Here is a 14,475-nt window from a genome sequence, read left to right on the forward strand (position 1 = left end):
CAAATAATAGATCTAGTATGGAGTCCTGGTGTGGTGCTGTGGGCTAATATGTTATACTGCAAAGTCAGTTTGAACCATGAGGTCAGTAGTTGAAGCTCACCAGCTGCTCCTTGGATATACAGAGGCATTATGGGTCAGAACTGATGTGACGGCACTTAACAACAACAACAACGAAGACACTTATATGACTTGTTTCATAGAATAAACTGTAATGTGAATTTGGTATAGGTGAGACAAGAAATAATAAATAGAAGCTTCTATCTATTTTGCTGTCATCAAACATTCCCATAAAACACTCCCCTGATAGCTGTCCTCATATCCATCATAGGAATATGGAATATTGAGCATGGTGACACATCATCAATTAATTCAGGCTCATTAAGATCTGCTTTTGCCATGTGTTTTAGCTACTTCCCTCCTTCCAATACCACATTAAGCAAATTGCATGTGTTTTCAATACCCATTCATTTTCTTTCATTTTTGCCTTTCTCAATTAAGAGAGGACATTTACATCTCCATAACAAAGATGTGTGAACAAGATTAATACATTCAGGATTTTTGCCATAGTTCTGAGATCAAAACTTCTTTTCCTAGTGTTTTCTCACTTTATTATTATTATTTTTTATATTCCAAGATGTGTAAGTCATTCTTTTTTGTTCTACTTATGCAATTTAATTGTACTTGTTTAGAGATTTTAGGTTATACTACTTATCTAAAAATGCAGTATAATTTTGTGAAATCCACTATGAAAATGTTTATGTACTGAAGTTGTAATTTTGGGCTCTGTTCTTGTACATAACAAGGCTTTAGAGTATCTGGCTCTTATGACTTTCAAAGATGACCTTTGGTGGTTGTATAAACTTCAAATAATGAAATGGTTATTGGAGATCTAAGAGTATGATGTTTCTTATGCCTGTCATTTAAGAGCACATGAGATGTTCTTCTCCAACTTTGCCATTGTACCCTCACACCCATCAACCTGGAGTCAGATCAGCTATTTATCAGCTGACATAATTTTACATATTTGTCCCTATCCTTAGTCATTCACTTTAAATTCTATTTTTTACAATGTGTGCCACTTGCTACACAATAGAGGCCTTCTGTCTTACGGGTTTGTGAGGAAAATGAAAAGAGGGAGATTTTAAAGACTGCACTAGATGTATTTTTCATTTATTTTTAGATTAATTACTAATGCTGAAATCTATAGTAAACTATAGAATTATGACTGAGGCATTAGTGAGTCTTTCATTTGGAGAACTTTTTCTTAAGCTTTGATGAACATGAGAATGTATGAGCACAAGAGGGTGATACTATTAGGTTAAAGGGAAAAATCTCCCCAAGAAAGTAGGAGTTTTGGCTATTTCTCTTAAAAAAATTTTGAGTGTATATTTATGTAGTGTTAAATATTCATTTTACATTTGATATGGTTTCTAAAACAATCTCTTATTTTTACAGAACTTTTGTTTGGTTTTTAAATTTTACTAATAAAATTGCCTATTTCAGCTGATGTAATTTTTTGGGTTTTATCACTGAGTAGGTAATAATCAACCATGTATAAACATGTTGCTGCTGTGGTGTTGTTGTTAAGCATTGTTGACTCAGTTCCGACTCCTATCGACCCTGTATAGGGTTTCTTAGGAGCGGCTTGTAGGTTTGAACTGTGACTTTCTGACTAGCAGTCCATTGCTTATCCTAAGTGCCATACCAGGGCTCCATGTGTAAGCATAGATCATATATTTTCCTCCTCTATAACATTGTTGTTGTTATGTGCTGTGGTGTCGGTTCCGACTCAGCAACCCTGCAGTTTCTGAGGCTGTGTAATGGCTGGTAGTTACCGAGTCCTGGTGTGGCGCTAGACTGCAAAGCTGTTTGAACTGCAAGGTCAAACTCACCAGCTGCTTCTTGGAAACCCTATACAGGGTCGCTATGGTTCAGAACTGACACAATGGCACTTAACAACAACGACATATGTTCTTAGCTCTTTTAGTCAACTCCTTTGTCTAAATTTATTTATGTCTTGATTAAAATTTATTCAGGAGTGAAGAAAATTCATGATCCCTGGTTAGGAATTTAGTGAGGGTGACAGGCTCCCAGGGAAAGCTCTAAACTGTGCCCCCTCTTCCCAATTTCAAGATGAATACACGTTCACAGCAGCAATGTGTCAGCAGAAATGCTTTAGCCCTCTTGTCTTGTCTGCCTTAGTCAGGTGCCTTTCATTTTTGTAGTACTCCATGTGTCATTCCACACTTGTTCTGTGAAGACCCCTTGGACTCACGCCTTCCTTGGGCAAGAGCCCCTGTCTGCTCCTCCCTTGAATGCTTTGGATGTTAACCATATTTGAGGAAGGATGTAGGGCTGCACCCAGTTAATAGAAACTGCTCAATGATCCAATCCCATGTTTTCAAGTGGTTCCCAGGACTCACATACTATCTGCCATACCTTAGATACATCTCTGTCCTGGGTAATGTATTTTGATTTTACCCAAAATGCCCAAGTCAATATGAGTTAATCATACACCAGACATAGAAATTTCTGATACCACTGACTGTTGAAATAACCATATTGAATTAGCTGCTGGTCCTTTCTAACAGTCCAGCCATTTAAAGTACCTTATAATGGTCTCTGGCAGCATAGTGGTTACGAATCGGGCTGTGAACATTAAGGTCAGCAGTTTCAGCTGTTCCACGGGAGAAAGATGAGGCTTTCTGCTCCCATAAAAATTTACAGCCTCAGAAACCCTGTGAAGGGTCGCTATGAGTCGGAACCGACTCCACGCCACATAACAACAACAACAGCAACAATAATGGTCTATAAAATTACAGAATTAAGGATCTCAAATTTCTCTTACCTTATAATTGGACATGAGATTAGACATTAATTTAGCCTTCTAGAGACTTAAAGAGTACAGATTCTTTGTTTTCCCTTATTTGTGTTAAATTTCAATGTAATGGATCAAGAAATTTCTCTTAGCTTATGGACTTTTCTAGAAGAAAACAATATAGAACAGGCTTTCGATAATGGTTTTATGTTAATGGAATTATAAAATAAGTTGTCTTATTGAATAAAATAAGACTTTGTGAAACCTATCTGTAATCTACATGTGCATGTGTTAGATAGCCATGTTCTTGTTAAGTGTCATGGAGTTGGGTCCAACTCATAGAGACCCTGTATAGGGTTTCCAAGGAGTGACTAGTGAGTTTGACCTGTTCACTTTGTAGTTAGCTGTCCAGTGCTTATCCTACCACCAGGACTCCTGAGAAGATTGTAGTATTAAGTAAAATTTACTTGGAAGGTCAAAAGAAATACAGAAGACATTTTAATTAGCTCCTGTTTTTTCTTAAAATATATCATTATTTGATAAATATGAACATGTTGTTGTTGGTAAGTGCCGTCAAGTCAGTGCTGACCCCATAGTGACCCTGTATAGGGTTTCCAATGAATAGCTGATGAGCTTGAACCACTGATCTTACAGTTCAAATGACTTTGCAGTCTGATGCATTAGCCCACAACACCACACCAGGACTCCAGATATGAACATGCTATCTGTTAAATTGCATCTTGATTTATATTTTGACTTTTAAACATATATCTTTCAAGATCTGTTTCTTGACCTTAAAAAAAAACTTAAGGTACTCATTAAAATTTCTCAGAAAAATAATTGAGTAAATAGAGGCTTAAAGAGGCTAATGAGAAACACTTTATTGCTTTATTTTGACATAATAACAATAATTAAAAAAAAAAAAAACTCTACAGATTATATTTCAGTTGTTCTAACATTTTTGAGGTAAATCAGAGAAATTCTAGACTCTTCTAGAATTTTTATTGTATATGAAAGTCAAAATATGGGGACCTTTGCTTAGTAGACATGTGGTAAGATAATGGTATGGACAAAAGTAGATTATAGCAATTAGTATTACTATATCATTAAATACATGGAGAACTGTTTAGGCACTGTAGGATAAGCACTGGACTACTAACCACATGGTTGGTGATCCAAATCTACCAGGTGCTCCTTGGATATCCTATACAGGGTCCCTATGAGTTGGAACTGACTCAGGGGCATGTAACAACAGTAGCATCATATATAAAATGCAATAGACTTAAAATTGTATATTTCAGTAGTAGTTATTGAAACAAAAAACAAAGTTTTTTGTAGTAAGATGTTATGTCTTTTAAAACGCAGGCAGAGAATACCAGAAAGATGCGTGTTTGTGCTTTATTGACTATGCAAAGGTTTTCAACTGTATGGATCATATAAAACTATGGATAACATTAGGAAGAAAGAGTATTCCAAAACACTTACTTGTGATCATGAGGAACCTGTAAAGGGTCACTGTGAGTTGAAACCAATTTGATGGCGTTTGGCCAAAACAACAACATATGAATTTTTCAATTTCTTCAATAACAGCTTATAATACTAATAATCAATTACTATTATTATTATTATATTTTTGCCAAACACTATGCTAGATGTTTTGAAAATGTTAACTGAGTAAGTTTAATAATCACACATTTTTTTTAAATGCCACTTAACCTCCCCACTTTTTTTTTCTTAAGGGAATCAAGCACAGAAATCAATAATGATATAATCAAAGGATATTGAAGAATTATTGTCTAATTTTGATTATGTTCTTAGAGTGATTTTAATTTATTGTTGTACCGCAGATGTCTTACTGGAACACTTCTTTAATTTTTTGATTAATTTATTTCATGTAAACAATGTTTTAATACTTTTATATAAAAATTGTCAGGTTGTTACTTTTTAAATACACACATTCACAAACATACCCTTATACATTACCCTTCCCCAAACAAAGTGAAACAAAGTCATCCAAAAGTCAAAAACATTTATTTGGGGGGTGGGGGGATTCTAAGCACTAGGTCTAATGAATCTCACTGATATGTTTTGCAGCAACTTTTTGTGTACTTTGGGAAATTTGACTTAGGACAGAGTAGAATTCACAAATAAAGTCAGGCCCCACGGTTAGACCATAGGGTCAATGGTAATGTGGATTAATTTAAGTTAACGATTGCAGTGTCAAGAGGGTAGCCTTTAAATAAAAGTTTGGAGATTTGCAGAAAACAGACCCAGCTGTCTCAGTCAGTGCAATAGAAAACTATGTTAAAGTAAATCTTTTAGATATGGAGTAGGATACTACTCATTTTTTAAAAACAAGCATCTCAATATTTACATGTTTTTTTTTGTTTTTTTTTTTTCTATTCTTGGATTCTTCTAGGAATCAGTCTTAATGTGATGCTTTCCAGTGAAAACTTTGACACAGGAATCTTAGAAACGGAAGGACTTTGGAATTCTGTGCCAATAGAGCTTCTCTGTGAGTATCCTTGGTGTGTACTAATGTTTATACCCTGTGGTGTTGTTGTAGTTCATTCTGTTTGTGTATTGGTGAATCATAATGTGAATGGTTAAGGAGCACTGGTAGCTCTGTAGGATAAGCACTGGAGGTTTGCGGTTCAAACCCACCAGCCATTCCTAGGGAGAAAGATGAAGCTGTATGGTCTCATAAAGATTTACAGCCTTGGAAACCCTGTAGTGGTTACAACTGGGCCTGCTAATCTCACGATAGAAAATACCAGTGGTTCCACTGGAGAAAGATGAGGCTTTCTGCTCCTGTGAAGATTTACAGCCTCAGAATTCCTATACAGGGTGGCTCTGAGTTGGAACTGACTCCACGGCACATAAACCACCAACCACCACACCCTGTATAAGGTTGCTGTGAGTTGGAATTGACTCAATGGCAGTGGGGTTTAATGAGAATGGTAATATTGGCTTTGGTGGTGTTTCAATCCCTTTTCAAAAGTAGAGTTGATCTTAAAGTTAACATTCTTAGATTTGAGTTCTTACTTGAATTCACATTCTGTGTGATATTGGTTAAGATGTGAAGTTTCATTTTCTATATATTTAAAATGGAGCTGAGTAAAAGTCATTCCTTATTTAAAAATATATCACCGAGGGAATAGATAATAAACTTCAAAGACATTTGAAATGAAACAATATAATTTTATTGTTATTATTAAATAGTTGAGTGCTTGGATAGCAACAGAAAAATCGGGGGTTTGAATCCACCCAGAGTCACCTTGGAAGAAACCCTGACAATCCACTACTGAAAGACACCCATCATTAAGAAACCTGTGCAAAGCAGTTATGATGATGTTGTTGTTAAGTGCCATTGAGTTGGTTTAGACTCATATCAACCCTGTATAAAGTTTTTAAGAAGCAACTAGTAGGTTTGAACTGCTGACCTTGTGGGTAGCAGCAGTCTAGTGCTTATCCTACACCAGTACTTGTGGCAATTGTTGTTGTTGTTAAGTGCTGTTAGTTGATTCCGAATCATGGTGACCCTGTATAGGGTTTCCGAGGAGCAGTTGGTGAGCTTGAAACACTGACCTTGCAGTTCAAATGGCTTTGCAGTCTGACATATTAATTCACAGCCCACACCAGGACTCCACTTGTGGTAATAGCAGTAGGGAATTTTGAAAAGCATCACACTCAAAACCTCAAGACTCCCTGGAAAGTGCTTCTACTCTGCAGTATATGGTCACAATGAGTTTAACTGACTTGACAGCAACTGTTCTTTATTTTTGGTTTATTGTTATTATTACTAATGTGGAATCTGTTTTTAAAATAAGTGAGACAAAAAATGCATTTGTAGTTGTTTATCTTCGTCATTGGTACCCTTTAAAAAATGACTATTTTGAGCAAAACTGATAATAATTAGAATTTCTTATAATCATATTATATTTGTATAGGGCTTTATCACTTACAAAGAGTTTCCATACTCATGATTTGATTTAATTTAATTTGATCTTTAGTACCATTCAGGGTATAAAGCAGGTCAGGTGTTCACCCCATTGTGCAGATGAGGAAACAGATGATCAACATGTAAATGCCCAAGACTTAATAATTTCTAAGAGAGAAAACTTGAAATCAGTGCTTTGAAAACCAGTCCCTGCTCTTTTCAGAAACTATATTCAATTGGTCAAATTTCCCTTTTTGCCTTTGAATTGCTAGATATTAAAGATTTTATAATAGTAGTGTATGGTATTTACAAAACTGTTTCCCATGTAAAATTCCTGGTTCTAATGTGACTTCTACCTCAAGTTTATGAACAAATCTTACTAAGTCCATGTAGTAGATAGAATAATGGTTCTTGAAAGATGTCTACATCCTAATCCCAAGAACCTATGAGTATGTTATGCTACATGTAGGGCTTGGAACAGGTTCATTCTGGTAAAATATAGATTCTGATTCAATATATCTAGGGTAGAAATACAAATTCTCCACAGAAGATTGAACCACAATGAATCACTTAAATCCCAAGGGGAAATTAGTTTTGCAAGCAGAAAAATTAAACTTGCTAATCAGCTGATACTGAAATTGTTCTTGATTATGTAGGTGGGTTCAGTATAATCACACCTATTCTTATAAAAGAGAAAACCAAATCTACTGCTTTCCAATCCACTCCTACTCATAGGACCCTATAAGGCAGAGCAGACAAACTCCACAGGGTTTCTGAAGTTATACATCTTTATAGAAGCAGAGCGCCTCATCTTCCTTCTGTACTGACCTTTTGGTTAGCCGTCCAATGTTTAATTCACTGTACCACCAGGCCTCCTTTATAAGAGAGAGAGCAGCATGAAAAAGATTCATCCTGACCTTGATGGTTTTGAAGGAACAATGCAGCCATAGCCAAGGAATGCCAGTGGCCTTTGTTGCTGTTATGTGCCGTGGAGTCAGTTCTAACTCATAGCAACCCTATACAGGGTTTCCGAGGCTGTAAATCGTTATGGGAGCAGAAAGCCTCATCTTTCTCCCGTGGAATCCCGTGGAACAGCTGGTAGTTTCAAACTGCTGCCTTAAGGTTCGCAGCCCAATTTGTAACCGCTACGTTTAGAAGTAGGAAAAGGCAAAAATGTGTATTTTACCTTGGAGCATTGAGAAGGATACCTTGATTTTAGCCCAGTGATACCTGTTTTAGACTTCTGACTTCAGAACTTTAAGATAATAAATGTGTGTTGTTCTAAGCCACCAGGCCTTTGGTGTGTATCATGGCAGCAATAAGAAATAAATATAGTTCAATCCTTTAAGGTTATGAGAAGACCGAGAACATAGAGAGTGAATTGTGCACGGAACTTACTAAAACAGTCATGGTGTATCAGACCTTTAATTTGTTAATTTTCTTCTTTCTTAGTATGATAAGTGAGCTAGTCTGTAATGTGTCATACAGTTCCTTTTGGATAATGGTTTACTAAAGGAACCAGCTTATCCTCATAAGAGTACAAATTATGGATCCTGAGTGTTGGCATTCTAATCCTGACTACGATGCTTACTATTTATAATCTGTCTGAGCATTGTTTCCGCCCCTATAAATTGGGGACAATAAAAGGATCCTTGTCACAGGGTTCTTATTAAAACGAATTCAATGAATTAATGCTGCGTGCCCTGAACAGTGTCTGCCACAAAGTTTGTTGTTGTTGTTAAGTGCCATCGAGTCAGGATCTGACTCATAGTGACCCTGTACAGGGTTTCCAAGGAGCAGCTGGTGAGTTAGAACTTCTGGCCTTAACGGCCCACACCAACGTTGCAGTTTACCGTATTAACCAGCAACGCCACACCAGAATCCTGCCACAAACTAGGGTGTATAATATAGGTGTCAGCTGCTGTTTTTATTTCGATTAGTTTTGTTTGTTAAATATGAGGGTACTTCAAAAAGTTAATTACATTATCTTGAAAGTCTGTTTTTCTGTGAACTTTTTGAAGTACCCTTGTACTATGTTTCATAGGGAATCCCTGGGTAATACAAACGGATAATTGCTTGGTTATTAATTGAACAGATGACGATTCAAGTCCATACAGACATGCCTTAGATGAAAGGTGGTGATTTGCCAAAAATTTAGCCATTGAAAACACTGTGGAACACACACATGAAGTCGTCCTGAGTCATAATTGAATTGGCAACAACAGGTTATTGGATTTATATCCTGTAGAATCCTATCCTTTCAGATATAGACAGGAGAATGTGTAGAATTTAGGGTTGAATATTAATGTCGTCGTTGTTGTTGTTAAGTGCCGTAGAGTCGGATCGACCCATAGCGACCCTATGTAGGGTTTCCAAGGAGCAACTGAAGAACTTGAACTGCCGACCTTGCAGTTCAAATGGCTTTGCAGTCTGACGCATTCATTAACCCACAGCACCACACCAGGACTCCCATCAAATCAGCTTGATCATGGTGATTTTCTGGATAACATACAAAATGTTACCTGATCCAACACCATGTTCATTATCACTGGCATGTTTGAGTCTGTTGTGGCAATTATTTCATCAGTCTATGTAAGGAAGTTTTCCCGTGTTCACACTGAATCTCAGCTTTACCAAACAGAATGCCATTTTCCAGTCATTGGTCTTTCCTGGTGACATTTCTTTGGTACGTAAATGAAGTCTCACCATCCTTATGTCTCAGAAGCATTCTGGCTATATTTCTGACTTGTTCGTTTTTATAGAAGCCTATTAAATATTAAGAATCTCTGATAGCACAATGGTTACGAATCGGGATGCGAACCTCAAGGTCAGCAGTTCGAAATTACCAGCTGCTCCGTGGGAGAAAGATGAATCTTTCTACTCCCGTAAAGATTTACAGCCTCGGAAACCCTGTTCAGGGTCGCTATGGGTTGGAACCGACTCAACAGCACTTAACAACAACAACATTAAATAGTCATTATTCTTTGCCAACACCACAATTAAAATGTATCAATTTTTCATTTTCCTTTTAAAATTGTCCAACCTTTACATACTTATTAGTCACTTGCAAAGACCACGGCTAGGGTAAGGAACAATGTTGTTAAGTGCTATTGAGTCGGTTTTGACTCATAGCAACTCTGTATAAGGTTTCCGAGGCTGTAAATCTTCGTGGGAGCACAAAGTCTCATTTTTTTCCTGCAGTCACTGGTGGGCTCACACTGCCAAGCTGTGGTTCAAAGTCTAGTGCTTATTCTACACAGCCCCCAAGGTCAGTCTTATATTAATTATCACTGTTTTTTAAAACTTTAAAGAGGTCTTAGCAGATTTTCCTAATGCAGTTGCCCATTGCAGGGCAAATTTAAAAAGCATAATTACAAAATCATAGAACTTTTATTAAACAAAAATATCAAAATGTGAAACTATTGTTTGTTTTTATCTTTTTGAAACTTTTTATTGTGAATTGAGTGAAGGTTTATAAAGCAGATCATCATTTTTACTTTCAACGACTCATACACTTTGTTTCATCTCAGTGATTGAGATCCCCTCTTTGTTGGTTCCTATTTGCTTTCTCCCCTCTGAACAGTACACCCCCAAGCATGTGTTGTATTTTATTATCTTGAGTGGTTTAACCATTCCATGATGAGCATACCTCACTAGTGTTGGCCCTTCTATATATTTATCTACGACTTGATTGAAAATTGGGCCATGTGGGTGAACTCCATTCAAGACCTGAAGGGTGGCAGAGGGGCATAGTCTCAGGTTCCTCCAGAAGGTATTGCTTCTTGACATAGCCTCTATCTTGGTCTACACACTTCTGAAAGCAATGTTTCCATTTCTTGCATTGTAATTTAGCGTCTTTACAAATTTTTGTACTTCCTATTAACTCTATTTTTAAAGTTTTTATTGTGAATTGAGTGAAAGTTTATAGCGCAGATTTTTTTTTACATTCAACAAATCATACACTTTGTTTCATTACAATGATTATAATCCCCTCCACATACCATCAGTTAACAGTGTTTCTCTCAATACATTTTAGCTCTTGTTTTTTGTTTGTTTGTTTTTTAAACACTCAGGCATATATTATAATTTACACCCTAAAGGGCACATTCTATAAGCCTGCCTCCTGGCCACCAGCTCTCATTCCCTCTCTTCCCATGAATCTAGAGTCCTCAGCCACTCCCCCTCTACGTGTCCCCATCTCTCACTCCATCTCTGGCTTTGCTGCTTCTCTGAATAGGGTCCTGCATTCTGCTTATGCTCTTTTTCCTTGATGGTCCTAGGTCCTGTTTCTGGACTGTAAGATTAACTACTCCCCCATTTTTTTTGCAAAACTTCTACCTTTATGATTGCAACAGTCAATATTTGTCATGATGACAATTGCTCATTATTGAATCATAAGAATCTTATCCCCATTTTTTTTCACCAGAGCCATGTAGACAAGAGGAAAACTATTCAGTAGTGACTCTATCTTCCCCTGTACACTCTTAAACTAACCTCCTTCTTGAAAACGTGTAAGCCAGTCACTTCATGCCTTTCTCCACCCCCTCATTTTAGGTAGCCAATGTCTAAGTTAAGTTGCCCACCCTATCTACCCTGTATACAGAGGGGATAGCATTGATACGTGATGTGAATACTCCTTCCCTCTCTGATGGTATTTTGAGCTACTACCTTCATGGAATATGTGCCAAGTTCATCAAATTGTAGCAATTTACCCTCATTTCTTTTATCAAAAATTGTTGTGTGTGTGGGTTTTTTTGTTTTGTTTTGTTTTTAATTTTATTTTTCTTCCTCTAGTTGATCTCTGATTATCAAGCTATGCAGGCTAGGTCAAATGGGCATTTTCTGCATGTTTGAGTATTTTTGTGGGTCTCCCCTCACTTCCTATCAGCTGGATGCTTCCCTCTCAGCTCTAACCCTCTGTGGCTATGTCCTTGTCCATGGGCTCAGGTGTCCCCCGGTATCACCACATTTTGGACCCACCAGCCCTTCCACCCCTTTCTCTCATCTCCAGGTCAACAGAAGTCTATATAACGTGGTTGAACTCAGCCCATTTCTTCATTGCTGCCTTTCCCTCTCTTCCACTCACCCAGCAAGCTTACATGCCTGTTCATGTGTTCCCTTTGAGTTTCAGTCTTGGAGGGGGTGTATTAAGCCTTTGCTTGTCTGAACTTATTATCACAAATACATAGATGGAACAAGTTTTGCCTATTCTACAGTAACTTCCTTCCTTTATGTCACATGTCTTTCTGTTTTACCTGTCTTATATTGTGAATCTTTGTTGTTGTTAGTTGTTGGTGGTTGATTTTCATCTCATACGTGCACAGTACATCTGTTCTGTATGGTTTGGGGCCTATGACTTTTCAGAAACAGATCAACTGGCCTGTCTTTCAAATAGTTTCTAGGTGGCTGTAACCTGCCAACCTTTTAATTAATGGCCTAGTGCTTGACTATTTATTCTACATAGAGAATCTCTGAGACTTTAGGCTTGTTTTAGTATCACTGCAAAGTTAGTAAATTTCTTAATGCCAGGAAACATGAGTACCCACGATCACTGAGTCAATCCCAACTCACAGTGACCCTATAGGACAACATAGAACTGCTTCTTAGGGTTTCTGAGACTGTAAATCTTTATAAGAGCAGACAGCCTCATTTTTCGTACAGAGTAAATGGTGGGTCTGAACTGCTAACCTTGTATGTAGCAGCCCACTGTACCACCAGGATCTTTAAGAAAAAGAGGTCTTTGATATAAAAATACTTTGAAAATAAGGTACCTCGTCTGAATGTTGAATTTTTAGATATTCTATTAAGAGCTGAGCCTCTTAAATGGATGGATAGAAATTGCTGATTTTGTCAATATGGCATTCTACATGGTGAACATGGTGGTGTGTCTTCTTTAGATCTGGTGGTGGTGGTGGTGTGCTGTGGAGTCAATTCCAACTCATAGCGACACTGTATTGTGTTTCTGTGGCTGTAAATCTTTATGGGAGCAGAAAGTTTTATCCTTCTCCTGCAGAGCAGCTGGTAGATTCAAACTGCTGACCTTGATGTTAGCAGCCCAACTTGTAACCACTACACTACCAGAGCTCCTTTTGATCTGGTAGGAGGATAGATTTGATCAGCTTTTTGGCCTTTGACTGTAGACTTGCATTCTAAGCACAATATGTTAAATTGACCAACATATGCTACATACTACTCTATCCAAGTCCAGTAGAAAGTGATATTTGTTGAAATATTTAACAGTCCATTGGAGCAAGATGATCCCAGACCATAAGTAGCATAGATTCTAGATTTTAGATTCTAGTACTGGAGATAGGTAGTGATGGAAAGGCCTATTTAATCCTCCTAACTATGCTCGCACAAAGGCCAGTAGCAGCATATCATAACTTATTACACAATTTTGAATCCTGCATTGATCTTATAAAACAACTTGTCTGTGCATGTTTTTTGTTTTTATTCCCTTGGCTTTTTCTCATAGAAGAAAACAAACATAGACAAGAAAAGAAAAAAAAAAAAAAAAGCAAAAGCAAAAAGTCAAGTTCTTTATACAGATATCTGAAAAACAAGGGATATCAGCCCTTAAAATTAGATACTTCAAAGCTAGAGTCATATGCCTATTGGCTATATGGCTAGTTTACAGACAGGATGAATCATATTGTTTGCTTTACATAAGTGAGATTTCTGTTTTCCCTCAAATACAGCTGGCCTTTTAGTGGTGCCCTTCAGTGAATTCCTTCTTCCATTTCATAATCCTATTCCTCCCACACTTCACTAATTGGCATCTGATTTGCCCTGGATGCAGTTAAAAATCACAGAAAATTAGAAGTGGTTTCCCTAAGGCACTTAACTGTGTGGAAATATAGGAAACTTTGGGTTTGGACACTTTGAACAATGAACCTATGAAGAATCTTGATTTTTCCTTTTTTTGGCCTTTGATTGGACTTTAATTTAGCAGTTGACAGAGGAGTAGCAGGAAAAGAAAAACAAGGAAATACTTTCACTAAAAAGTCAATGAAATGCTTCAGAAGAAGGTTTAAAGTGCATTAAATACCAACTACTTTGCAATGTCTTCTTTACCTCTGCTTTTCTGCCATATCAAGAAATCAGTAAGGAATTAAGCTGAGCACACCAACAATATTTTCTGTGCCCTCATTTCTTTTACATAGACTATAGATCTGTGTGTTGATGTCAAGGATTTGCTGTTAGCTGCCTTTGAATCAGTTCCAACTCATAGTTACCCTATGCACAATAGAACAAAACACTGCCCAGTCCTGCACAATTCACACAGTTGTTATGTTTGAGCCAATTGCTACTGACACTGTGTCAATCCATCTTTTTTTCACTGACTCTCTACTTTACCAAGTATGATGTCTTTCTCCAGAGACTGTTCCCTCCAGATAACATATCCAAAGTGCAAAAGAAAATATCTCACCATTCTCACTTCTAAGGAACATTCTGACTGTACTTCTTCCAAGACATATTTGTTCTTATGGCAGTATGTGGTACTTTCAATATTCTCCAACACCATAACTCAGATGCATAGTTTCTTCTGTGGTCTTCCGTATTCATTGTCCAGCTTTCACATGCATATAAGGCTATTGAAAATACCATGGCTTAAACCCAGAGACATTCTGCTGCTTTGCTTGTCGGACGTGGGGAATGGGGAGTTAATAGATGTTACTGATTTTGCAATCGTCCATCAGCCATCATAGGTTTTATT

Source organism: Chrysochloris asiatica, unplaced genomic scaffold (assembly GCF_000296735.1).
Source record: "Chrysochloris asiatica unplaced genomic scaffold, ChrAsi1.0 scaffold00033, whole genome shotgun sequence".
NCBI lineage: Eukaryota > Metazoa > Chordata > Mammalia > Afrosoricida > Chrysochloridae > Chrysochloris > Chrysochloris asiatica.